This window comes from Corythoichthys intestinalis, chromosome 9, assembly GCF_030265065.1.
Source record: "Corythoichthys intestinalis isolate RoL2023-P3 chromosome 9, ASM3026506v1, whole genome shotgun sequence".
Classification (NCBI taxonomy): Eukaryota; Metazoa; Chordata; class Actinopteri; order Syngnathiformes; family Syngnathidae; genus Corythoichthys; species Corythoichthys intestinalis.
Window position 1 is genome coordinate 52,976,289 of NC_080403.1, and position 8,231 is coordinate 52,984,519.

At 37.5% G+C, this 8,231-nt stretch overlaps 2 long non-coding RNA genes across 12 annotated transcripts; one reads left to right on the forward strand and one right to left on the reverse strand.

Moving 5' to 3' along the window:
* The first annotated feature begins 1,293 nt into the window (after window positions 1-1,293).
* On the forward strand, window positions 1,294-5,253 carry LOC130922339 (uncharacterized). Of its 11 annotated transcripts, none has more exons than XR_009064489.1 (11): window positions 1,297-1,798; window positions 2,485-2,611; window positions 2,748-2,885; window positions 2,987-3,062; window positions 3,341-3,444; window positions 3,520-3,574; window positions 3,692-4,383; window positions 4,471-4,542; window positions 4,677-4,792; window positions 4,893-5,004; window positions 5,102-5,253. It is a non-coding gene; the product is annotated as an uncharacterized LOC130922339 (long non-coding RNA). The 11 variants fall into 11 exon arrangements; XR_009064486.1 differs by having other exon boundaries at window positions 1,301-1,798; window positions 4,706-4,792; XR_009064484.1 differs by having other exon boundaries at window positions 1,301-1,798; window positions 3,692-4,110; window positions 4,312-4,383; window positions 4,471-4,792.
* LOC130922340 (uncharacterized) lies at window positions 3,803-6,651 on the reverse strand. Its single transcript, XR_009064492.1, has 2 exons — window positions 6,209-6,651; window positions 3,803-6,136 (listed from the first exon to the last, which is right to left on the reverse strand). It is a non-coding gene; the product is annotated as an uncharacterized LOC130922340 (long non-coding RNA).
* Between the last annotated feature and the right edge of the window lie 1,580 nt (window positions 6,652-8,231).

An 8,231-nucleotide genomic window follows, 5' to 3' on the forward strand; every position in this document is an offset into this window, starting at 1 on the left:
AAACTGAAAGCAGCACAAAAGACTACATATCCCAAGAGCCGTTGTGATGTCAAGAAGGACGAACCTAATGTGAACATTTTTAATAAATTGACGAGCAAGGCGCCAACTAAGGGAAAGGAGACACGCGTAGCAAGCAACGGCCGGTTGGATTGAGCTAGCGACTTTGAAACGTGCAGAATGAATCGAAAACTAAATTTAGCGCAAGCTAATGCATTATTTCATTAACTCAAGGAATAGGATGAGCTGTATTTGTCATTGTTTTCCTCGGATCAGTCGGCGTCTCGGCGAGTTGAAGTGACAGCAGGGCAAACGGCGGATGAGTAGGCTGTGTGACGTTGTATGTGACGCAGCTTAGTGACATGTTCAAAAACAAACTTTATTGAGTGCGCAAAAAAAAAAAAAAAAAAAAAAACTTTATTGGGTCGCATGCCTAAAACAATTGAACTGAACTGAACTACTTGTCAATATTTTTGAAAATACTTTTTTTTCAATGTTTGTTATTTTTTCTTCACGATGAATCCTTCAATTTTATATAGATGTGTGTTTGAGAAGCTTGGTTGCACGTACATATATACCTTTGATAAGGTGATGGGTACAATACCTAACTTCACAAAGAGATATCCTCCAAACCCTTTTTGTGTTGGATAATATATATAATTTTTCTCTCTCACTATTTTGCACTGTATATAACATGTTTTGACCATAGTATGTGTGAAGGCCAAAAACGCCTATGACCATAGCTGCTCTTTGTGTTGAATTGTCAAACATAAAACTATTCAATCTTATTTTTTTCTATTGAATGTTTATCCTAGCAAGTTAAATAAATATTATCAAGCTTCAAAACGGTTGGTCGAGCATGTTTGGTTGTCAGTGGGACTTCAACTTTACAAATTTTGAAAAAAGATTTTGGGATTTTTTTGTCTTTTTGGGTCCAAAATGTGGATTAAAGTTGGTCAGTGAAGAAAACAACAGTTTGGACATGAAGTTCAAGGTATTCTGAAAAAAGGGACCCAACTTGGCCACTGTGAACAGTTTTTTCTTTGAAATATAAAGGCAACATCAAAGGCATGCAAATTCGGCCAAAATAGGCTTAGGTGTTAAAGGGTTAACTCTGGAAGGCATGCAAGACTGCTTTCTTTGATGATCCTGATGACTTTAACAATAAATTGTGTGAATCCTTGCCGAAGCCCATGGAAGTCACACAAAATATTAAATTAGGATCTCACATATGGGGTCAGATTAGTCTCATAAGTACTCGTACACACATTGTGGGATTCATAAACACATAGCATGCGAAACACACACACATTGTGGGATTCGTACACACATTGTGGGATTCGTAAACACATAGCACGCGAAACACACACACATCGTGGGATTCGTACACACATAGCACGCGAACCACACACATTGTGGGATTCGTAAACACATAGCACGCGAAACACACACACATCGTGGGATTCGTAAACACATAGCACGCGAAACACAAACACATTCACCAAATGTGTGTGTGAATTGTTTTACGCGCATTTGTAACGTGCTTCCAATTACAAATTCCCACTTACGAATACAAATTCCCACTTACGAATGTGTGGATCGTTTTGATACCCGTCATGCGCAACTGAGAAGAACACATGCATTTTTTTAACTGGAGCCCGTCTTCAGCCAATCAGACGTCTTCTTCTTAAACAGCCAATCACAAGGGCTGGGCTGTTTCGTTACGTCACTGCTGTGCGCCTTCAAGTCCGGCTGGAGATTCCTTTTAGACTACAACGCAGTTCATGCGGTTGTCGTGCGGGTAAGTAAATTTCTAAAGTATTTTCTTTTTATAGTGCCTTTTGACCACTAACCTATGTAAGCAATTACATATACACGAAATACTTAATTGGAATATTGTTGATATTGCAAGACGAAAGCGTAACGAAGTTAACGTCTCATGATAAAGAGTAAACACTAGCTTCCTTGCTTCTATTGTTGTCGTTGGAAGGGAGTAATATTTCTAAAGTATATTCATTGTATAGTGCGTTTTGTCCGCTAACCTCTGTAAGCAAATACATATACACGAAAGACTGAATTGGAATATTGATGATATTGCAAGACAAAAGCGTAATGAAGTTAACGTCTAAGCAGTAAACATGTTGGTCGCCAAAGTTTTAATGGCGATTCGGTTATTGTTCAAGAGAGATTTTTTTACATTATAGCCGGTTAACAGCGTACGGAAGTTAGCATTGTATGATATAAGCATTAAACATTTGGGTCACCTGGGTTTTAATGGAGTTTCGTGCTTGAAATCATACAGAAATTAACCATATCTACAAATGGCTAGTGACCCAATTAAGCCATTATATTTTGAGAAGGCTAAGTCCTATATATATTAAAATTTTTCAAAAAAGCTTAACTGCTAATCATTGTTTTCGGGAGTGTATGTATAAAGTATTTGGAAGTCATTTTTCAAATTTGTCTTTCTGTGCATGTGCTTTACAGTTGGTGTACAACATGGAGAAGAGGTTCCAGGAGATTTCAATTTTATGTCTAGGGGTGAATTCCCTAATTTATAGTGAATCTCAGAAATGTGCTTTAAGAAGATATATGCAGAAGCTCAAACTGAAGGGTGAGTAGGCAAAGTATTTGTGATGTTGCTGTTATTTATAATATATATATATGTGTGTGTGTGTGTGTGTGTGTGTGTGTGTGTATACAGCTATATAATTGTTATTTGTGTGTATTTGTGTTTATATGTGATCCAGTCCCAAACAGAAGCACGATCACTGTTTAATGAAGTACACTCGGCTTCAATTGGTGCACACACAGGCACTGTTAAAACCAGATCCTCAATGTACTCCAGAAATTATTGGGATGGCATGACGGTGGACATTGACTGATGGGTATGTGATGGTTTATTTCTGCATTTTGTCACTAACTAATTTTGGTGAGCTATTTCAGATCTTATTAACCTGACCCGTTTCTCATGACGATTTGTTTTAAGGTCTCTGAATGCGACGGATGTCAGAGGACTGGTAACTCTTTGGCTGTGTGTGACACAGCCATTACAAAGCATTAAGGTATATTTTCATACTGACCGTGTGTAATCAAATAAAGAAATGTATTTCTGGTTTTTATTACATGCGTGAAAAATTGGAAACAGCTTTGTCTAATGTCACGCATGTATTTAATATTTGGACATGCGTGAAAATTAGGTTTTTATGTGTTCCCTTCATATCAAGGTGGGAGCCATCTACCCAGATTAAGTTAAAAACTTCAAAGATAAAACATGGTGCTCTTCAGATTTTGTAGGAATAGCTGTAAGAGATATGTTCAATATTGGATTTGCCTTTCACAGGTGTCTGCTGTTTGGGAGTTGGTTGGGATAGACCTGACTGGGCCTCTCCCAAAAACCAAGGATGGCTTTCAGTACATTCTTACTGCCACCGATTATTTTTCCAAGTGTGTTGAGGCCTTTCCTTTAAAAACCAAAACAGCATCAGAAGTGGCATAACGTATCTGCTCAATTGTTTATAGACACAGATGCCCCCAAAGAATCCTGTCCGACCAAGGAAGAGAATTTGTCAATTAGGTATCTGAATGCATTAAATTATTTTCACAGTGGGATTTTGGCATTGTTGTTTTCCCCCTTTTTTATTTATTTTTTATTTTTTTAATTGGATTTATTTACAATGTATCAATTTTTCAGCTCAACGATAACCTTTGTGCCTCCTGTGCATTGAAAGGAGTGTTACAGCTGCATATCATCCTAAGACGAATGGGCTGGATGAGAGGACAAATAGCAAACATAAAACGGCAAGTTGTTGTTGGTGTTCTAAAATGTATATCTAATTGTACCCTTCTACTTCGTACAGCTCTTACAAAATTGGTGAACGACCGACAGGATTTGTTTGGTGGTTTGGCCTATTCAGTAGATAATTTTGACCGGATGGTCATCTGGTCAAGTGCCGTAAATAATAACTTTTTTGATTTAACAATGTTGTGTTTTCAGTTAAATTACTGTGGGCTGCAGAGGATCAAGGCAAGGTGGAGGCTGTCGTTGGACCGTATAAATTATACGACACATCTTTTCATACGCTAAAAGGCAACGGCTGGCTGTCTGATGAAGTCAGTGGGAGCAATAAGTGTTTAGCAAATAACAAAGATTCTTGCCTTTTGCCAATTTTTTTATTTTGCTATGCAAGTATTTGATGCATACATGCATATCCTCATTGAAAGGCAGCAGCCAAGTGCTGGATATAGTTTTTCTCAATGCATTTATTTTTTGCCGGAGTATAGTTGTAATGTTGTTACCCCTTTTTTTAACAGGAGCCCATTCACCAACTCTCTGCTGTGGTAGCTGGGAGTCTGCTTTTGGGAAAATTTCAGCCTGTTAGAAAGGTAATCCATTTCATGCCAATATTTAGCTATATTATTTTAACGCCAGTAACCCAAAATAACAATAATTTGGTATTGTATGTTCTTCAGAGGAAATTCCCTGTTGAAAAAAAAAGTGTATTTGTCCTGTCCTGTCCTGTATGCGCTCATTGGATTTTAGTGGTTAGTGGGTTTCTTATATTTTCTTAAGACCTACCGATTCTGGAATGTATTATATATAGCTATTAATTTAGCTGATGCCATACAGAAGTTAAATTTCATTAGTAAGTTAACTACATAAATCTGTCATTGTGCAGAATTACACAAAGGAACTAACCTTTTATAGATTGTCCACATTTCTAAGAGAACACTGGTGATCAACGATCCCTTGAGTAACGAGGACAAATATGAGCAAAATCTTGCGGAATTGGAGGTAACCGCTTCAGAAAGTTTAAATTCCTAGTATTATGTTAATATGGAAGTTAATAGTTCAATGTTCATCTTCATTGTTTTGCTTATAAAACAATAATTAGGAACTTCTTGAGGTTGGCGGGCCGTGAGTTCCAAATAGAAACTTGGACTACCAAAACTGTGGCCCATAACAAGCAGCAGAACAACAGTAGCTGTGGGGTTTTCACATTAAAGGTAATGATTTTAAGATTTCGGAGTCTCTGCAGTAAAACTTTGCTGCTGTTGTTGTTTAGCACTGATATGTAACAGAATGCCTAAAATGCCATTTCAGTTTGCGGAAGAGTATATGGCCAATGGAGATCTCAGGCACAACCAGACCCACCTTCCCGAAGTTCTGAAGGCTCGAGGAGATCTAGCCTGTGCCCTCCTACAGGCTGGGAGTCTGAGATGTCTATTTAAATTAAAAAAATGTCTCAAAACTTACTTGGTCTCCTCACCTCACATAATTGAACTCCTGATTGCTCTCAATGTCACTATTTACTTTCAAAGGCATCCAAAGAACAGATCTGAGGATTTGCTGCTGCGCTTTATCCTCTCTTGCCATCATTGATCACTTATTAGGTTTGTCGCAATAAAAAAAAGTGTTTAAAAAGGTAGTAAAATTCATGTGGCAGGTCTTAACCCCTTAATGCCTGCAATATGAAGCAATTGTCAGAGAATCACAAAATGTGAAAAATAAGGTCTTAAACCTTTTTTTTTCCAAATTTGTAAAGAAAAATGTGTAATAAGCGCTCTAATATCTATTTTCCTTGTTAAATCCTGTTTTTCTCATGGAACATGCAGATGCATGAGTTGACTTGCATCCTTTTTTTTTTTTTTTTTTTTTTTTTTGAGGAAAGAGTTCTAAATCCTAAGTGTATCAAATGTGATTCATTTGGCAAGAAAGCTCTGTTGCTCCAAGTCTTTCAAAAAATATATTTTTTTATATCCGTAATAGACTACCATCCTTTAAATACTGTCACTGTAGGTAGCATTTTTAACAGGCTTATAATGTCTATTTTTTTCCTTTTAAAATGGTCTTAAATTGGTTTAAGCATAGACATCACAATCATACATTAAGAAGTCTGAATTTTCCCAAGTATGACTCTCAAATAGGCTTGAAATGGAGAAAGTAATCTTAAAAAGACTTATTTAGCGGAAAAAAAGCCTGTTAAAAATGTGCCACATATAGTACAGTATTAGACATCTAATCTTGCTCTCATCATCCCTCTGCTGAGCGGTTCAATGAGTTTTTCACCAGTTGACATCCAATACATTTGAAGTGCATGGGAGGTCCTCCCACTCAAAATGGATGGGACGTCTTCAGCTGTCAATGACAGAGAAAGGCAAAACCGTTAAACGTATGCTACACGTACGCTACATTTGTTCGACGGGACACCTTGCATCGATAGTCCCCGCGGTCGAGTTGAGCTGTCAAAAACGGGGCTCCTACTTTTACAAAAGCTCCCCATTTGTCACTTGTCACTCAGTACACCGGACTTGAAGGCGCACAGCAGTGACGTAACGAAACAGCCCAGCCCTTGTGATTGGCTGTTTAAGAAGAAGACGTCTGATTGGCTGAAGACGGGCTCCAGTTAAAAAAATGCATGTGTTCTTCTCAGTTGCGCATGACGGGTATCAAAACGATCCACACATTCGTAAGTGGGAATTTGTATTCGTAAGTGGGAATTTGTAATTGGAAGCACGTTGCAAATGCGCGTAAAACAATTCACACACACATTTGGTGAATGTGTTTGTGTTTCGCGTGCTATGTGTTTACGAATCCCACGATGTGTGTGTGTTTCGCGTGCTATGTGTTTACGAATCCCACAATGTGTGTGGTTCGCGTGCTATATGTGTACGAATCCCACAATTGCGTGTGGTTCGCATGCTATGTGTGTACGAATCCCACAATGTGTGTGTGTTTCGCGTGCTATGTGTTTACGAATCCCACAATGTATGTACGAGTACTTATGAGACTAATCTGACCCCATACTCACAGCACCACTACTTAATTCGCTTACGTTATGTAACATATTTTTGTATTTGAAGTACAGTTTTTGTTCGATTTTCAGGCGACAAAACTTTTGTCTTGCCAAAATTGGACCTTTATGTCTTCATTAAATGATCAATCTTTTTTCAGTAAAACAAATATATTTTTGTACATTCAACATCATTTGGGAGTGTCTTATCTTTCATATGAGCCATTTCTGAAACCAATTGAATATTTAAAAGTCAGGTTTTTTTTAGCAATTGTTTCTACAAAATTGATAAGCAACAAGACTTTTGTCAGGGATTGTATAATGGAAGTCATTATATAATGCAAATAAGGTTGCTTAAAAGTTGAAAAGTTGTTATGCCCCTATCGTCCCGATGCAAACCTACGCCCATGAATTTGAGCATCCTGAAATGTTGGCAGTAGAGCAGGGAATCTTTGGGCACCTAACGATTTGATTACGATTACGATTCAGAGGCTCCGATTCGATTATAAAACGATTATTGATGCACGTCCCTCCTTTTTTTTTTTTTTTTTTTTTTAATGTTTTGTACATTAGTTCCAAAATTGTTCAAAAATCTTCTAAGGCTAAACCAAACTACTATTTTAGTATCAAGTTAACATATAACAGTAAACAAATATACAAAAATAACAGTAAATAAAATACTCCAGTCCCCATTAGACATGTGCCGGTTACCGGTTTCACGGTTTACCGTGGTGTGAAAACGTCGCGGTTTCAAGACCACTAAAATTTTCCGTCAGACCGTAGTACGGTATTCGCCATTTTTCATGTGTCAAAGATCCAGCCAGAAGTGGCGTGGCGCGGCAGCGCTCACCCCCTCCAGTTTGTTGCTGCGTGTGAAAGTGATTATCGGCTAAACAGCCAGCGAACCCTAAACAAATACTCCAAACATAAGGCGTTCTTTTCTTCAATTTATTGAGCTCTCAAATCGTGGTAAGTGAAATATACAGAATGAATACATTTAAAACGTTGTACAATTGTATTTTTCCATGTGTGAGTAGCTAAACAGATTAGCACTATGAGTTCGCCAAAAACAAAACACATATTTTCATTTGAAATTCGATATACAAACTAACTAAAAGCTTATAAAAGACGAATGTTAGCCTAGGCTTAGCTGGGAGAGCAACTTCGTCGAGTGTTACAGCCGCAGAGTGAGAAAACAAGCATGATTCCCTTGAATGAAGGGGGAAAAAAAGGCATAGCATCAAAGATCGTTAATTGAGGAAAGATGATCTTGCCCTAAGCACAAATCCACGTTTGCTGGATCAAGGGGGGTCTCACTCCCAATTATTATTATTATTTTTTTTTTTTAAGATGAAACCTTTCCACAACAATATTTACATTTTAACTAACTTATACATTTTTAACTAACTTATTAACTTTTGAATTCTTTGTTCTTTCTAA